Below are 19,780 nucleotides of genomic sequence, written 5' to 3'. Positions count from 1 at the left end.
CCTGCCCCGTACGCTGGCACAGACACATGCATCAGCACGTAGCCTGACCCTCCCACGTTTCCGTACCCTCACCTGTGCCCTAAGCCTTGCCGTTCCCTAACCCTAACCCTAGCCCGGAAAGGAAACCCACCACCAGCCCTTCACCTTACCCTACACCGTAGCCTACTCCTGGCCCATATGCTGGCACTGACCCGTGCGTCAGAACATAGCGTGAACCTCCCACGTTTTCGTACCCTCACCTGTGCCCTAAGCCTTGCCGTTCCCTAACCCTAACCCTAGGCCGGCACAGAAACCCACCACCAGCCCTACAACTTACCCCCAAGCCGTAGCCTACTCCTGGCCCGTATGCTGGCACTGACACGTGCGTCAGAACGTAGCCTGACCCTTCCACGTTTCCGTACCCTCACCTGTGCCCTAAGCCTTGCCGTTCCCTAACCCTACCCCTAAACCAGAACGGAAACCCACCACCAGCCCTACACCTTATCCTATGCGGTAGCCTACTCCTGGCCCGTACGCTGGCATTGACCCGTGCGTCAGCACGTAGCCCAACCCTCCCATGTTTCCGTACCCTCACCTGTGCCCTAAGCCTTGCCGTTCCCTAACCCTAACCCTAGCCCGGAACGGAAACCCACCAGCAACCCTACATCTTTCCCCCAAGCCGTAGCCTACTCCTGGCCCGTATGCTGGCACTGACCCGTGCGTCAGCACGTAGCCTGACCCTCCCACGTTTCCGTACCTTCACCTCTGCCCTAAGCCTTGCCGTTCCCTAACCCTAAACCTAGCCCAGAACGGAAACCCACCACCAGCCCTACACCTTACCCCCTAACCGTAGCCTCCTCTTGTCCCGTACGCTGGCACTGACACATGCGTCAGCATGTAGCCTGACCCTCCCACGTTTCCGTACCCTCACCTGTGCCCTAAGCCTTGCCGTTCCCTAACCCTAACCCTAGCCCGGAACGGAAACCAACCACCAGCCTTACAACTTACCCTACTCCGTAGCCTTCTCCTGGCCCGTTCGCTGGCACTGACCCGTGCGTCAGCACGTAGCCTGACCCTCCCACGTTTCCGTACCCTCACCTGTGCCCTAAGCCTTGCCGTTCCCTAACCCTAAACCTAGCCCACAATGGAAACCCACCACCAGCCCTACACCTTACCCTGTGCGGTAGCCTACTCCTGGCCCGTACGCTGGCACTGACCCGTGCGTCAGCACATAGCCTGACCGTGCCACGTTTCCGTACCATCACCTGTGCCCTAAGCCTTGCCGTTCCCTAACCCTAACCCTAGCCTGGAACTGAAACCCACCACCAGCCCTACACCTTACCCTAAGCCGTAGCCTACTCCTGGCCCGTATGCTGGCAATGACCCATGCGTCAGCACGTAGCCTGACCCTCCCACGTTGCCGTACCTTCACCTCTGCCCTAAGCCTTGCCGTTCCCTAACCCTAACCCTAGCCCGGAACGGAAACCCCCCACCAGCCCTACACCTTACCCCCTAGCCGTAGCCTCCTCCTGGCCAGTACGCTGGCACTGACCCGTGCGTCAGCATGTAGCCTGACCCTCCCACGTTTCCGTACCGTCACCTGTGCCCTAAGCCTTGCCGTTCCCTAACCCTAACCCTAGGAAGGCACAGAAACCCACCACCAGCCCTACACCTTACCCCCAAACCATAGCCTACTCCTGACCCGTACGCTGGCACTGACCCGTGCGTCAGCACATAGCCTGACGGTGCCACGTTTCTGTACCCTCACCTGTGCCCTAAGCCGTGCCGTTCCCTAACCCTAACCCTAGCCTGGAACGGAAACCCACCACCAGCCCTACACCTTACCCTAAGCCGTAGCCTACTCCTGGCCCGTATGCTGGCATTGACCCGTGCGTCAGCACGTAGCCTGACCCTCCCACGTTTACGTACCATCACCTGTGCCCTAAGCCTTGCCGTTCCCTAACCCTAACCCTAGCCCAGAACGGAAACCCACCACCAGCCCTACACCTTACCCTAAGCCGTAGCCTACTCCTGGCCCGTACGCTGGCACTGACCCATGCGTCAGCACGTAGCCTGACCCTCCCACGTTTCCGTACCCTCACCTGTGCCCTAAGCCTTGCCGTTCCCTAACCCTAACCCTAGGCAGGCACAGAAACCCACCACCAGCCCTACAACTTACCCCCAAGCCGTAGCCTACTCCTGGCCCGTATGCTGGCACTGACACGTGCGTCAGAACGTAGCCTGACCCTTCCACGTTTCCGTACCCTCACCTGTGCCCTAAGCCTTGCCGTTCCCTAACCCTAACCCTAACCCGGAACGGAAACCAACCACCAGCCTTACAACTTACCCTACTCCGTAGCCTACTCCTGGCCCGTACGCTGGCACTGACCCATGCGTCAGCACGTAGCCTGACACTCCCACGTTTCCGTACCCTCACCTGTGCCCTAAGCCTTGCCGTTCCCTAACCCTAAACCTAGCCCACAATGGAAACCCACCACCAGCCCTACACCTTACCCTGTGCGGTAGCCTACTCCTGGCCCGTACGCTGGCACTGACCCGTGCGTCAGCACATAGCCTGACCGTGCCACGTTTCCGTACCCTCACCTGTGCCCTAAGCCTTGCCGTTCCCTAACCCTAACCCTAGCCCGGAACGGAAACCCACCACCAGCCCTACACCTTACCCTACGCCGTAGCCTACTCCTGGCCCGTATGCTGGCACTGACCCGTGCGTGAGCACATAGCCTGACCGTGCCACGTTTCCGTACCCTCACCTGTGCCCTAAGCCTTGCCGTTCCCTAACCCTAACCCTAGCCCAGAACGGAAACCCACCACCAGCCCTAAACCTTACCCTAAGCCGTAGCCTAATCCTGGCCCGTACACTGGCAATGACCCATGCGTCAGCACGTAGCCTGACCCTCCCACGTTTCCGTAACCTCACCTGTGCCCTAAGCCTTGTCGTTTCCTAACCCTAATCCTAGCCCACAATGGAAACCCACCACCAGCCCTACACCTTACCCTGTGCGGTAGCCTACTCCTGGCCCGTACGCTGGCACTGACGCGTGCGTCAGCATATAGCCTGAGCGTGCCACTTTTCCGTACCCTCACCTGTGCCCTAAGCCTTGCCGTTCCCTAACCCTAACCCTAGCCCGGAACGGAAACCCACCACCAGCCCTACACCTTACCCTATGCCGTAGCCTACTCCTGGCCTGTATGCTGGCACTGACCCGTGCGTCAGCATGTAGCCTGACCCTCCCACGTTTCCGTACCGTCACCTGTGCCCTAAGCCTTTCCGTTCCATAACCCTAACCCTAGGCCTTCACAGAAACCCACCACCAGCCCTACACCTTACCCCCAAGCCGTAGCCTACTCCTGGCCCGTACGCTGGCACTGACCCATGCGTCAGCATGTAGCCTGACCCTCCCACGTTTCCGTACCCTCACCTGTGCCCTAAGCCTTGCCGTTCCCTAACCCTAACCCTAGGCCGGCACAGAAACCCACCACCAGCCCTACAACTTACCCCCAAGCCGTAGCCTACTCCTGGCCCGTACGCTGGCACTGACCCGTGCGTCAGCACGTAGCCTGACCCTCACAGGTTTCCGTACCCTCACCTGTGCCCTAAGCCTTGCCGTTCCCTAACCCTAATCCTATCCTGGAACGGAAATCCACCACCAGCCCTACACCTTACCCTACGCCGTAGCCTACTTCTGGCCCGTACGCTGGCACTGACCCGTGCGTCAGCAAGTAGCCTGACCCTCACACGTTTCCGTACCCTCACCTGTGCCCTAAGCCTTGCCGTTCCCTAACCCTAACCCTAGGCAGGCACAGAAACCCACCACCAGCCCTACAACTTACCCCCAAGCCGTAGCCTACTCCTGGCCCGTATGCTGGCACTGACACGTGCGTCAGAACGTAGCCTGACCCTTCCACGTTTCCGTACCCTCACCTGTGCCCTAAGCCTTGCCGTTCCCTAACCCTAAACCTAGCCCACAATGGAAACCCACCACCAGCCCTACACCTTACCCTGTGCGGTAGCCTACTCCTGGCCCGTACGCTGGCACTGACCCGTGCGTCAGCACATAGCCTGACCGTGCCACGTTTCCGTACCCTCACCTGTGCCCTAAGCTTTGCCGTTCCCTAACCCTAACCCTAGCCCGGAACGGAAACCCACCAGCAGCCCTACACCTTACCCTACGCCGTAGCCTACTCCTGGCCCGTATGCTGGCACTGACCCGTGCGTCACCACATAGCCTGACCGTGCCACGTTTCCGTACCCTCACCTGTGCCCTAAGCCTTGCCGTTCCCTAACCCTAACCCTAGCCCAGAACGGAAACCCACCACCAGCCCTAAACCTTACCCTAAGCCGTAGCCTACTCCTGGCCCGTACGCTGGCAATGACCCATGCGTCAGCACGTAGCCTGACCCTCCCACGTTTCCGTACCCTCACCTGTGCCCTAAGCCTTGTCGTTTCCTAACCCTAATCCTAGCCCACAATGGAAACCCACCACCAGCCCTACACCTTACCCTGTGCGGTAGCCTACTCCTGGCCCGTACGCTGGCACTGATGCGTGCGTCAGCACATAGCCTGAGCGTGCCACTTTTCCGTACCCTCACCTGTGCCCTAAGCCTTGCCGTTCCCTAACCCTAACCCTAGCCCGGAACGGAAACCCACCACCAGCCCTACACCTTACCCTATGCCGTAGCCTACTCCTGGCCTGTATGCTGGCACTGACCCGTGCGTCAGCATGTAGCCTGACCCTCCCACGTTTCCGTACCCTCACCTGTGCCCTAAGCCTTGCCGTTCCCTAACCCTAACCCTAGCCTGGAACAGAAACCCAACACCAGCCCTTCACCTTACCCTACGCCGTAGCCTACTCCTGGCCCGTATGCTGGCACTGACCCGTGCGTCAGCCCGTAGCCTGACCCTCCCACGTTTCCGTACCCTCACCTGTGCCCTAAGCCTTGCCGTTCCCTAACCCTAACCCTAGGCCGGCACAGAAACCCACCACCAGCCCTACAACTTACCCCCAAGCCGTAGCCTACTCCTGGCCCGTATGCTGGCACTGACCCGTGCGTCAGCAAGTAGCCTGACCGTCCCACTTTTCCGTAGCTTCACCTCTGCCCTAAGCCTTGCCGTTCCCTAACCCTAACCCTAGCCCAAAATAGAAACCCAACACCAGCCCTACACCTTACCCTAAGCCGTAGCCTACTCCTGGCCCGTACGCTGGCAATGACCCATGCGTCAGCACATAGCCTGACCGTGCCACGTTTCCGTACCCTCACCTGTGCCCTAAGCCTTGCCGTTCCCTAACACTAATCCTAGCCCGGAACGGAAAACCACCAACAGCCTTACAACTTACCCCCAAGCCGTAGCCTACTCCTGGCCCGTACGCTGCCACTGACCCGTGCGTCAGCCCGTAGCCTGAACCTCCCACGTTTCCGTACCCTCACCTGTGCCCTAAGCCTTGCCGTTCCCTAACCCTAACCCTAGGCCTGCACAGAAACCCACCACCAGCCCTACAACTTACCCCCAAGCCGTAGCCTACTCCTGGCCCGTACGCTAGCACTGAACCGTGCGTCAGCACGTAGCCTGAACCTCCCAGGTTTCCGTACCCTCACCTGTGCCCTAAGCCTTGCCGTTCCCTAACCCTAACCCTAGCCTGGAACAGAAACCCACCACCAGCCCTACACCTTACCCTACGCCGTAGCCTACTCCTGGCCCGTACGCTGGCACCGACCCGTGCGTCAGCAAGTAGCCTGACCCTCCCACGTTTCCGTACCCTCACCTGTGCCCTAAGCCTTGCCGTTCCCTAACCCTAACCCTAGCCTGGAACAGAAACCCACCACCAGCCCTTCACCTTACCCTACGCCATAGCCTAATCCTGGCCCGTATGCTGGCACTGACCCGTGCGTCAGCACGTAGCCGGACCGTCCCACGTTTCCGTATCCTCACCTGTGCCCTAAGCCTTCCATTCCCTAACCCTAACCCTAGCCCGGAACGGAAACCCACCACCAGCCCTACACCTTACCCTACGCCGTAGCCTACTCCTGGCCCGTACGCTGGCACTGACCCGTGCGTCAGCACGTAGCCTGACCCTCCCACGTTTCCGTACCCTCACCTGTGCCCTAAGCCTTGCCGTTCCCTAACCCTAAACCTAGCCCACAATGGAAACCCACCACCAGCCCTACACCTTACCCTGTGCGGAAGCCTACTCCTGGCCCGTACGCTGGCACTGACCCGTGCGTCAGCACATAGCCTGACCGTGCCACGTTTCCGTACCCTCACCTGTGCCCTAAGCCTTGCCGTTCCCTAACCATAACCCTAGCCCGGAACGGAAACCCACCACCAACCCTACAACTTACCACCAAGCCTTAGCCTACTCCTGGCCCGTACGCTGGCACTGACCCGTGCGTCAGCACGTAGGTTGACCCTCCCAGGTTTCCGAACCCTCACCTGTGCCCTAAGCTTTGCCGTTCCCTAACCCTAACCCTAGCCTGGAACAGAAACCCACCACCAGCCCTTCACCCTACCCTACGCCGTAGCCTAATCCTGGCCCGTATGCTGGCACTGACCCGTGCGTCAGCAAGTAGCCTGACCCTCACACGTTTCCGTACCCTCCCCTGTGCCCTAAGCCTTGCCGTTCCCTAACCCTAACCCTAGCCCGGAACAGAAACCCACCACCAACCCTATACCTTTCCACCAAGCCGTAGCCTATTCCTGGCCCATACGCTGGCACAGACGCGTGCATCAGCACGTAGCCTGACCCTCCCACGTTTCCGTACCCTCACCTGTGCCCTCAGCCTTGCCGTTCCCTAACCCTAACCCTAGCCTGGAACAGAAACCCACCACCAGCCCTTCACCTTACCCTACGCCGTAGCCTAATCCTGGCCCGTATGCTGGCACTGACCCGTGCGTCAGCAAGTAGCCTGACCCTCACACGTTTCCGTACCCTCACCTGTGCCCTAAGCCTTGCCGTTCCCTAACCCTAAGCCTAGCCCGGAACAGAAACCCACCACCAACCCTACACCTTTCCACCAAGCCGTAGCCTACTCCTGGCCCGTACGCTGGCACAGACCCGTGCATCAGCACGTAGCCTGACCCTCCCACGTTTCCGTACCCTCACCTGTGCCCTAAGCCTTGCCGTTCCCTAACCCTAACCCTAGCCCAGAACGGAAACCCACCACCAGCCCTTCACCTTAACCTACACCGTAGCCTACTCCTGGCCCATATGCTGGCACTGACCCGTGCGTCAGAACATAGCGTGAACCTCCCACGTTTTCGTACCCTCACCTGTGCCCTAAGCCTTGCCGTTCCCTAACCCTAACCCTAGCCCAAAATAGAAACCCACCACCAGCCCTACACCTTACCCTAAGCCGTAGCCTACTCCTGGCCCGTACGCTGGCAATGACCCATGCGCCAGCACATAGCCTGACCGTGCCACGTTTCCGTACCCTCACCTGTGCCCTAAGCCTTGCCGTTCCCTAACCCTAGCCCTAGGCCGGCACAGAAACCCACCACCAGCCCTACAACTTACCCCCAAGCCGTAGCCTACTCCTGGCCCGTACGCTGGCACTGAACCGTGCGTCAGCACGTAGCCTGAACCTCCCAGGTTTCCGTACCCTCACCTGTGCCCTAAGCCTTGCCGTTCCCTAACCCTAACCCTAGCCTGGAACGGAAACCCACCACCAGCCCTACACCTTACCCTACGCCGTAGCCTACTCCTGGCCCGTACGCTGGCACTGACCCGTGCGTCAGCAAGTAGCCTGACCCTCACACATTTCCGTACCCTCACCTGTGCCCTAAGCCTTGCCGTTACCTAACCCTAACCCTAGGCCGGCACAGAAACCCACCACCAGCCCTACACCTTACCCCCAAGCCGTAGCCTACTCCTGGCCCGTATGCTGGCACTGACACGTGCGTCAGAACGTAGCCTGACCCTTCCACGTTTCCGTACCCTCACCTGTGCCCTAAGCCTTGCCGTTCCCTAACCCTACCCCTAGCCCAGAACGGAAACCCACCACCAGCCCTACACCTTACCCTGTGCGGTAGCCTACTCCTGGCCCGTACGCTGGCATGACCCGTGCGTCAGCACGTAGCCCAACCCTCCCATGTTTCCGTACCCTCACCTGTGCCCTAAGCCTTGCCGTTCCCTAACCCTAACCCTAGCCAGGAACGGAAACCAACCACCAGCCTTACAACTTACCCTACTCCGTAGCCTACTCCTGGCCCGTACGCTGGCACTGACCCGTGCGTCAACACGTAGCCTGACCCTCCCACGTTTCCGTACCCTCACCTGTGCCCTAAGCCTTGCCTTTCCCTAACCCTAAACCTAGCCCACAATGGAAACCCACCACCAGCCCTACACCTTACCCTGTGTGCTAGCCTACTCCTGGCCCGTACGCTGGCACTGACCCGTGCGTCAGCACATAGCCTGACCGTGCCACGTTTACATACCCTCAACTGTGCCCTAAGCCTTGCCGTTCCCTAACCCTAACCCTAGCCCGGAACGGAAACCCACCACCAGCCCTACACCTTACCCTACGCCGTAGCCTACTCCTGGCCCGTATGCTGGCACTGACCCGTGCGTCAGCACATAGCCTGACCGTGCCACGTTTCCGTACCCTCACCTGTGCCCTAAGCCTTGCCGTTCCCTAACCCTAACCCTAGCCCAGAACGGAAACCCACCACCGGCCCTAAACCTTACCCTAAGCTGTAGCCTACTCCTGGCCCGTACGCTGGCAATGACCCATGCGTCAGCACGTAGCCTGACCCTCCCACGTTTCCGTACCTTCACCTCTGCCGTAAACCTTGTCGTTCCCTAACCCTAACCCTAGCCCGGAACGGAAACCCCCCACCAGCCCTACACCTTACCCCCTAGCCGTAGCCTCCTCCTGGCCAGTACGCTGGCACTGACCCGTGCGTCAGCAAGTAGCCTGACCCTCACACGTTTCCGTACCCTCACCTGTGCCCTAAGCCTTGCCGTTCCCTAACCCTAAGCCTAGCCCGGAACAGAAATACACCACCAACCCTACACCTTTCCACCAAGCCGTAGCCTACTCCTGGCCCGTACGCTGGCACAGACCCGTGCATCAGCACGTAGCCTGACCCTCCCACGTTTCCGTACCCTCACCTGTGCCCTAAGCCTTGCCGTTCCGTAACCCTAACCCTAGCCCAGAACGGAAAACCACCACCAGCCCTTCACCTTAACCTACACCGTAGCCTACTCCTGGCCCATATGCTGGCACTGACCCGTGCGTCAGAACATAGCGTGAACCTCCCACGTTTTCGTACCCTCACCTGTGCCCTAAGCCTTGCCGTTCCCTAACCCTAACCCTAGCCCAAAATAGAAACCCACCACCAGCCCTACACCTTACCCTAAGCCGTAGCCTACTCCTGGCCCGTACGCTGGCAATGACCCATGCGCCAGCACATAGCCTGACCGTGCCACGTTTCCGTACCCTCACCTGTGCCCTAAGCCTTGCCGTTCCCTAACCCTAACCCTAGCCCGGAACGGAAAACCACCAACAGCCTTACAACTTACCCCCAAGCCGTAGCCTACTCCTGGCCCGTACGCTGCCACTGACCCGTGCGTCAGCCCGTAGCCTGACCCTCCCACGTTTCCGTACCCTCACCTGTGCCCTAAGCCTTGCCGTTCCCTAACCCTAACCCTAGGCCGGCACAGAAACCCACCACCAGCCCTACAACTTACCCCCAAGCCATAGCCTACTCCTGGCCCGTACGCTGGCACTGAACCGTGCGTCAGCACGTAGCCTGAACCTCCCAGGTTTCCGTACCCTCACCTGTGCCCTAAGCCTTGCCGTTCCCTAACCCTAACCCTAGCCTGGAACGGAAACCCACCACCAGCCCTACACCTTACCCTACGCCGTAGCCTACTCCTGGCCCGTACGCTGGCACTGACCCGTGCGTCAGCAAGTAGCCTGACCCTCACACATTTCCGTACCCTCACCTGTGCCCTAAGCCTTGCCGTTACCTAACCCTAACCCTAGGCCGGCACAGAAACCCACCACCAGCCCTACACCTTACCCCCAAGCCGTAGCCTACTCCTGGCCCGTATGCTGGCACTGACACGTGCGTCAGAACGTAGCCTGACCCTTCCACGTTTCCGTACCCTCACCTGTGCCCTAAGCCTTGCCGTTCCCTAACCCTACCCCTAGCCCAGAATGGAAACCCACCACCAGCCCTACACCTTACCCTGTGCGGTAGCCTACTCCTGGCCCGTACGCTGGCATGACCCGTGCGTCAGCACGTAGCCCAACCCTCCCATATTTCCGTACCCTCACCTGTGCCCTAAGCCTTGCCGTTCCCTAACCCTAACCCTAGCCCGGAACGGAAACCAACCACCAGCCTTACAACTTACCCTACTCCGTAGCCTACTCCTGGCCCGTACGCTGGCACTGACCCGTGCGTCAGCACGTAGCCTGACCCTCCCACGTTTCCGTACCCTCACCTGTGCCCTAAGCCTTGCCTTTCCCTAACCCTAAACCTAGCCCACAATGGAAACCCACCACCAGCCCTACACCTTACCCTGTGCGGTAGCCTACTCCTGGCCCGTACGCTGGCACTGACACGTGCGTCAGCACATAGCCTGACCGTGCCACGTTTACGTACCCTCACCTGTGCCCTAAGCCTTGCCGTTCCCTAACCCTAACCCTAGCCCGGAACGGAAACCCACCACCAGCCCTACACCTTACCCTACGCCGTAGCCTACTCCTGGCCCGTATGCTGGCACTGACCCGTGCGTCAGCACATAGCCTGACCGTGCCACGTTTCCGTACCCTCACCTGTGCCCTAAGCCTTGCCGTTCCCTAACCCTAACGCTAGCCCAGAACGGAAACCCACCACCAGCCCTAAACCTTACCCTAAGCCGTAGCCTACTCCTGGCCCGTACGCTGGCAATGACCCATGCGTCAGCACGTAGCCTGACCTTCCCACGTTTCCGTACCTTCACCTCTGCCGTAAACCTTGCCGTTCCCTAACCCTAACCCTAGCCCGGAACGGAAACCCCCCACCAGCCCTACACCTTATCCCCTAGCCGTAGCCTCCTCCTGGCCAGTACGCTGGCACTGACCCGTGCGTCAGCATGTAGCCTGACCCTCCCACGTTTCCGTACCGTCACCTGTGCCCTAAGACTTGCCGTTCCCTAACCCTAACCCTAGGCCGGCACAGAAACCCACCACCAGCCCTACACCTTACCCTAAGCCGTAGCCTACTCCTGGCCCGTACGCTGGCAATGACCCATGCGTCAGCACGTAGCCTGACCCTCCCACGTTTCCGTACCCTCACCTGTGCCCTAAGCCTTGCCGTTCCATAACCCTAACCCTAGGCCGGCACAGAAACCCACCACCAGCCCTACACCTTACCCCCAAGCCGTAGCCTACTCCTGGCCCGTACGCTAGCACTGACCCATGCGTCAGCACGTAGCCTGACCCTCCCACGTTTCCGTACCCTCACCTGTGCCCTAAGCCTTTCAGTTCCCTAACCCTAACCCTACCCCAGCACGGAAACCCACCACCAACCCTACAACTTACCCCCAAGCTGTAGCCTACCGCTGGCCCGTACGCTGTCACTGACCCGTGCGTCAGCACGTAGCCTGACCCTCCCAGGTTTCCGTACCCTCACCTGTGCCCTAAGCCTTGCCGTTCCCTAACCCTAACCCTAGCCTGGAACAGAAACCCACCACCAGCCCTTCACCTTACCCTACGCCGTAGCCTAATCCTGGCCCGTATGCTGGCACTGACCCGTGCGTCAGCAAGTAGCCTGACCCTCACACGTTTCCGTACCCTCACCTGTGCCCTAAGCCTTGCCGTTCCCTAACACTAACCCTAGCCCGGAACAGAAACCCACCACCAGCCCTACAACTTACCGCCAAGCCGTAGCCTACTCCTGTCCCGTACGCTGCCACTGACCCGTGCGTCAGCCCGTAGCCTGACCCTCCCACGTTTCCGTACCCTCACCTGTGTCCTAAGCCTTGCCGTTCCCTAACCCTAACCCTAGCCCAGAACAGAAACCCACCACCAGCCCTATACCTTACCCTACGCCGTAGCCTACTCCTGGCCCGTATGCAGGCACTGACCCGTGCGTCAGCACGTAGCCTGACCCTCCCACGTTTCCGTACCCTCACCTGTGCCCTAAGCCTTGCCGTTCCCTAACCCTAACCCTAGCCCACAATGGAAACCCACCACCAGCCCTACACATTACCCTGTGTGGTAGCCTACTCCTGGCCCGTATGCTGGCACTGACCCGTGCGTCAGCACATAGCCTGACCGTGCCACGTTTCCGTACCCTCACCTGTGCCCTAAGCCTTGCCGTTCCCTAACCCTAACCCTAGCCCGGAACGGAGACCCACTACCAGCCCTACACCTTACCCTATGCCGTAGCCTACTCCTGGCCCGTATGCTGGCACTGACCCGTGCGTCAGCACGTAGCCTGACCCTCCGACGTTTACGTAACCTCACTTGTGCCCTAAGCCTTGCCGTTCCCTAACCCTAACCCTAACCCAGAAGGAAACCCACCACCAGACCTACACCTTACCCTAAGCCGTAGCCTACTCCTGGCACGTACGCTGGCAATGACCCATGCGTCAGCACGTAGCCTGACCCTCCCACGTTTCCGTATCCTCACCTGTGCCCTAAGCATTGCCGTTCCCTAACCCTAACCCTACCCCGGAATAGAAACCCACCACCAGCCCTAAACCTTACCCTACGCCGTAGCCTACTCCTGGCACGTACGCTGGCAATGACCCATGCGTCAGCACGTAGCCTGACCCTCCCACGTTTCCGTACCCTCACCTGTGCCCTAAGCATTGCCGTTCCCTAACCCTAACCCTAGCCCGGAATAGAAACCCACCACCAGCCCTAAACGTTACCCTACGCCGTAGCCTACTCCTGGCCCGTACGCTGGCAATGACCCATGCGTCAGCACGTAGCCTGACCCTCCCACGTTTCCGTACCCTCACCTGTGCCCTAAGCCTTGCCGTTCCCTAACCCTATCCCTAGGCCGGCACAGAAACCCACCACCAGCCCTACAACTTACCCCCAAGCCGTAGCCTACTCATGGCCCTTATGCTGGCACTGACCCGTGCGTCAGCACGTAGCCTGACCGTCCCACGTTTCCGTACCTTCACCTCTGCCCTAAGCCTTGCCGTTCCCTAACCCTAACCCTACCCCTGAACGGAAACCCACCACCAGCCCTAAACCTTACCACCAAGCCATAGCCTACTCCTGGCCCGTACGGTGGGACTGACCCGTGCGTCAGCACGTAGCCTGACCCTCTCACGTTTCCGTACACTCACCTGTGCCCTAAGCCTTGCCGTTCCCTAACCCTAACCCTAGGCCGGCACAGAAACCCACCACCAGCCCTACACCTTACCCACAAGCCGTAGCCTACTCCTGGCCCGTACGCTGGCACTGACCCGTGCGTCAGCACGGAGCCTGACCTTCCCAAGTTTCCGTACCCTCACCTGTGCCCTAAGCTTTGCCGTTCCCTAACCCTAACCCTAGCCCGGAACGGAAACCCACCACCAGCCCTACACCTTACCCTACGCCGTAGCCTACTCCTGGCCCGTATGCTGGCACTGACCCGTGCGTCAGCACGTAGCCTCACCCTCACACGTTTCCGTACCCTCACCTGTGCCCTAAGCCTTGCTGTTCCCTAACCCTAACCCTAGCCCGGAACGGAAACCCACCACCAACCCTACAACTTTCCCCCAAGCCGTAGCCTACTCCTGGCCCGTATGCTGGCACTGACCCGTGCGTCAGCACATAGCCTGACCCTCCCACGTTTCCGTACCTTCACCTCTGCCCTAAGCCTTGCCGTTCCCTAACCCTAACCCTAGCCCGGAACGGAAACCCACGACCAGCCCTACACCTTACCCTAAGCAGTAGCCTACTCCTGGCCCGTACGCTGGCAATGACCCATGCGTCAGCACGTAGCCTGACCCTCCCACGTTTCCGTACCCTCACCTGTGCCCTAAGCCTTGCCGTTCCCTAACCCTAACCCTAGGCCGGCACAGAAACCCACCACCAGCCCTACACCTTACCCCCAAGCCGTAGCCTACTCCTGGCCCGTACGCTGGCACTGACCCATGCGTCAGCACGTACCCTGACCCTCCCACGTTTCCGTACCCTCACCTGTGCCCTAAGCCTTGCCGTTCCCTAACCCTAACCCTAGCCCAGCACGGAAACCCACCACCAACCCTACAACTTACCCCCAAGCCGTAGCCTACTCCTGGCCCGTACGCTGGCACTGACCCGTGCGTCAGCACGTAGCCAGACCCTCCCACGTTTCCGTACCCTCACCTGTGCCCTAAGCCTTGCCGTTCCCTAACCCTAACCCTAGCCTGGAACAGAAACCCACCACCAGCCCTTCACCTTACACTACGCCATAGCCTAATCCTGGCCCGTATGCTGGCACTGACCCGTGCGTCAGCACGTAGCCGGACCTTCCCACGTTTCCGTATCCTCACCTGTGCCCTAAGCCTTGCCGTTCCCTAACCCTAACCCTAGCCCGGAACGGAAACCCACCACCAGCCCTACACCTTACCCTACGCCGTAGCCTACTCCTGGCCCGTACGTTGGCACTGACCCGTGCGTCAGCACGTAGCCTGACCCTCCCACGTTTCCGTACCCTCACCTGTGCCCTAAGCCTTGCCGTTCCCTAACCCTAACCCTAGCCCGGAACAGAAACCCACCACCAACCCTACACCTTTCCACCAAGCCGTAGCCTACTCCTGGCCCGTACGCTGGCACAGACCCGTGCATCAGCACGTAGCCTGACCCTCCCACCTTTCCGTACCCTCACCTGTGCCCTAAGCCTTGCCATTCCCTAACCCTAACCCTAGCCTGGAACAGAAACCCACCACCAGCCCTTCACCTTACCCTACGCCGTAGCCTAATCCTGGCCCGTATGCTGGCACTGACCCGTGCGTCAGCAAGTAGCCTGACCCTCACACGTTTCCGTACCCTCACCTGTGCCCTAAGCCTTGCCGTTCCCTAACCCTAAGCCTAGCCCGGAACAGAAACCCACCACCAACCCTACACCTTTCCACCAAGCCGTAGCCTACTCCTGGCCCGTACGCTGGCACAGACACGTGCATCAGCACGTAGCCTGACCCTCCCACGTTTCCGTACCCTCACCTGTGCCCTAAGCCTTGCCGTTCCCTAACCCTAACCCTAGCCCAGAACGGAAACCCACCACCAGCCCTTCACCTTAACCTACACCGTAGCCTACTCCTGGCCCATATGCTGGCACTGACCCGTGCGTCAGAACATAGCGTGAACCTCCCACGTTTTCGTACCCTCACGTGTGCCCTAAGCCTTGCCGTTCCCTAACCCTAACCCTAGCCCAAAATAGAAACCCACCACCAGCCCTACACCTTACCCTAAGCCGTAGCCTACTCCTGGCCCGTACGCTGGCAATGACCCATGCGTCAGCACATAGCCTGGCCGTGCCACGTTTCCGTACCCTCACCTGTGCCCTAAGCCTTGCCGTTCCCTAACCCTAACCCTAGCCCGGAACGGAAAACCACCAACAGCCTTACAACTTACCCCCAAGCCGTAGCCTACTCCTGGCCCGTACGCTGCCACTGACCCGTGCGTCAGCCCGTAGCCTGACCCTCCCACGTTTCCGTACCCTCACCTGTGCCCTAAGCCTTGCCGTTCCCTAACCCTAACCCTAGGCCGGCACAGAAACCCACCACCAGCCCTACAACTTACCCCCAAGCCGTAGCCTACTCCTGGCCCGTACGCTGGCACTGAACCGTGCGTCAGCACGTAGCCTGAACCTCCCAGGTTTCCGTACCCTCACCTGTGTCCTAAGCCTTGCCGTTCCCTAACCCTAACCCTAGCCTGGAACGGAAACCCACCACCAGCCCTACACCTTATCCTACGCCGTAGCCTACTCCTGGCCCGTACGCTGGCACTGACCCGTGCGTCAGCAAGTAGCCTGACCCTCACACATTTCCGTACCCTCACCTGTGCCCTAAGCCTTGCCGTTACCTAACCCTAACCCTAGGCCGGCACAGAAACCCACCACCAGCCCTACACCTTACCCCCAAGCCGTAGCCTACTCCTGGCCCGTATGCTGGCACTGACACGTGCGTCAGAACGTAGCCTGACCCTTCCACGTTTCCGTACCCTCACCTGTGCCCTAAGCCTTGCCGTTCCCTAACCCTACCCCTAGCCCAGAACGGAAAACCACCACCAGCCCTACACCTTACCCTGTGCGGTAGCCTACTCCTGGCCCGTACGCTGGCATGACCCGTGCGTCAGCACGTAGCCCAACCCTCCCATGTTTCCGTACCCTCACCTGTGCCCTAAGCCTTGCCGTTCCCTAACCCTAACCCTAGCCCGGAACGGAAACAAACCACCAGCCTTACAACTTACCCTACTCCGTAGCCTACTCCTGGCCCGTACGCTGGCACTGACCCGTGCGTCAGCACGTAGCCTGACCCTCCCACGTTTCCGTACCCTCACCTGTGCCCTAAGCCTTGCCTTTCCCTAACCCTAAACCTAGCCCACAATGGAAACCCACCACCAGCCCTACACCTTACCCTGTGCGGTAGCCTACTCCTGGCCCGTACGCTGGCACTGACCCGTGCGTCAGCACATAGCCTGACCGTGCCACGTTTACGTACCCTCACCTGTGCCCTAAGCCTTGCCGTTCCCTAACCCTAACCCTAGCCCGGAGCGGAAACCCACCACCAGCCCTACACCTTACCCTACGCCGTAGCCTACTCCTGGCCCGTATGCTGGCACTGACCCGTGCGTCAGCACATAGCCTGACCGTGCCACGTTTCCGTACCCTCACCTGTGCCCTAAGCCTTGCCGTTCCCTAACCCTAACCCTAGCCCAGAACGGAAACCCACCACCAGCCCTAAACCTTACCCTAAGCCGTAGCCTACTCCTGGCCCGTACGCTGGCAATGACCCATGCGTCAGCACGTAGCCTGACCCTCCCACGTTTCCGTACCTTCACCTCTGCCGTAAACCTTGCCGTTCCCTAACCCTAACCCTAGCCCGGAACGGAAACCCCCCAAGAGCCCTACACCTTACCCCCTAGCCGTAGCCTCCTCCTGGCCAGTACGCTGGCACTGACCCGTGCGTCAGCATGTAGCCTGACCCTCCCACGTTTCCGTACCGTCACCTGTGCCCTAAGACTTGCCGTTCCCTAACCCTAACCCTAGGCCGGCACAGAAACCCACCACCAGCCCTACACCTTACCCCCAAACCATAGCCTACTCCTGACCCGTACGCTGGCACTGACCCGTGCGTCAGCACATAGCCTGACGGTGCCACGTTTCTGTACCCTCACCTGTGCCCTAAGCCTTGCCGTTCCCTAACCCTAACCCTAGCCTGGAACGGAAACCCACCACCAGCCCTACACCTTACCCGACGCCGTAGCCTACTCCTGGCCCGTATGCTGGCATTGACCCGTGCGTCAGCACGTAGCCTGACCCTCCCACGTTTACGTACCATCACCTGTGCCCTAAGCCTTGCCGTTCCCTAACCCTAACCCTAGCCCAGAACGGAAACCCACCACCAGCCCTACACCTTGCCCTAAGCCGTAGCCTACTCCTGGCCCGTACGCTGGCACTGACCCATGCGTCAGCACGTAGCCTGACCCTCCCACGTTTCCGTACCCTCACCTGAGCCCTAAGCCTTGCCGTTCCCTAACCCTAACCCTAGGCCGGCACAGAAACCCACCACCAGCCCTACAACTTACCCCCAAGCCGTAGCCTACTCCTGGCCCGTACGCTGACACTGACCCGTGCGTCAGCACGTAGCCTGACCCTCACAGGTTTCCGTACCCTCACCTGTGCCCTAAGCCTTGCCGTTCCCTAACCCTAACCCTAGCCTGGAACGGAAATCCACCACCAGCCCTACACCTTACACTACGCCGTAGCCTACTCCTGGCCCGTACGCTGGCACTGACCCGTGCGTCAGCAAGTAGCTTGACCCTCACACGTTTCCGTACCCTCACCTGTGCCCTAAGCCTTGCCGTTCCCTAACCCTAACCCTAGGCAGGCACAGAAACCCACCACCAGCCCTACAACTTACCCCCAAGCCGTAGCCTACTCCTGGCCCGTACGCTGGCACTGACGCGTGCGTCAGCACATAGCCTGAGCGTGCCACTTTTCCGTACCCTCACCTGTGCCCTAAGCCTTGCCGTTCCCTAACCCTAACCCTAGCCCGGAACGGAAACCCACCACCAGCCCTACACCTTACCCTATGCCGTAGCCTACTCCTGACCTGTATGCTGGCACTGACCCGTGCGTCAGCATGTAGCCTGACCCTCCCACGTTTCCGTACCGTCACCTGTGCCCTAAGCCTTTCCGTTCCATAACCCTAACCCTAGGCCGGCACAGAAACCCACCACCAGCCCTACATCTTACCCCCAAGCCATAGCCTACTCCTGGCCCGTATGCTGGCACTGACCCATGCGTCAGCACGTAGCCTGACACTCCCACGTTTCCGTACCTTCACCTCTGCCCTAAGCCTTGCCGTTCCATAACCCTAACCCTAACCCGGAACGGAAACCCACCACCAGCCCTACACCTTACCCCCAAGCCGTAGCCTACTCCTGGCCCGTACGCTGGCACTGACCCATGCGTCAGCATGTAGCCTGACCCTCCCACGTTTCCGTACCCTCACCTGTGCCCTAAGCCTTGCCGTTCCCTAACCCTAACCCTAGGCCAGCACAGAAACCCACCACCAGCCCTACAACTTACCCCCAAGCCGTAGCCTACTCCTGGCCCGTACGCTGGCACTGACCCGTGCGTCAGCACGTAGCCTGACCCTCACAGGTTTCCGTAGCCTCACCTGTGCCCTAAGCCTTGCCGTTCCCTAACCCTAACCCTAGCCTGGAACGGAAATCCACCACCAGCCCTACACCTTACCCTACGCCGTAGCCTACTCCTGGCCCGTACGCTGGCACTGACCCGTGCGTCAGCAAGTAGCCTGACCCTCACACGTTTCCGTACCCTCACCTGTGCCCTAAGCCTTGCCGTTCCCTAACCCTAACCCTAGGCAGGCACAGAAACCCACCACCAGCCCTACAACTTACCCCCAAGCCGTAGCCTACTCCTGGCCCGTATGCTGGCACTGACACGTGCGTCAGAACGTAGCCTGACCCTTCCACGTTTCCGTACCCTCACCTGTGCCCTAAGCCTTGCCGTTCCCTAACCCTAAACCTAGCCCACAATGGAAACCCACCACCAGCCCTACACCTTACCCTGTGCGGTAGCCTACTCCTGGCCCGTACGCTGGCACTGACCCGTGCGTCAGCACATAGCCTGACCGTGCCACGTTTCCGTACCCTCACCTGTGCCCTAAGCCTTGCCGTTCCCTAACCCTAACCCTAGCCCGGAACGGAAACCCACCACCAGCCCTACACCTTACCCTACGCCGTAGCCTACTCCTGGCCCGTATGCTGGCACTGACCCGTGCGTCACCACATAGCCTGACCGTGCCACGTTTCCGTACCCTCACCTGTGCCCTAAGCCTTGCCGTTCCCTAACCCTAACCCTAGCCCAGAACGGAAACCCACCACCAGCCCTAAACCTTACCCTAAGCCGTAGCCTACTCCTGGCCCGTACGCTGGCAATGACCCATGCGTCAGCACGTAGCCTGACCCTCCCACGTTTCCGCACCCTCACCTGTGCCCTAAGACTTGTCGTTTCCTAACCCTAATCCTAGCCCACAATGGAAACCCACCACCAGCCCTACACCTTACCCCGTGCGGTAGCCTACTCCTGGCCCGTACGCTGGCACTGACGCGTGCGTCA

Source organism: Mesoplodon mirus, assembly GCF_964341445.2.
Source record: "Mesoplodon mirus genome assembly, chromosome: 5".
In the NCBI taxonomy this organism is placed as follows: Eukaryota; Metazoa; Chordata; class Mammalia; order Artiodactyla; family Ziphiidae; genus Mesoplodon; species Mesoplodon mirus.
This window is presented reverse-complemented; position numbering follows the sequence as displayed.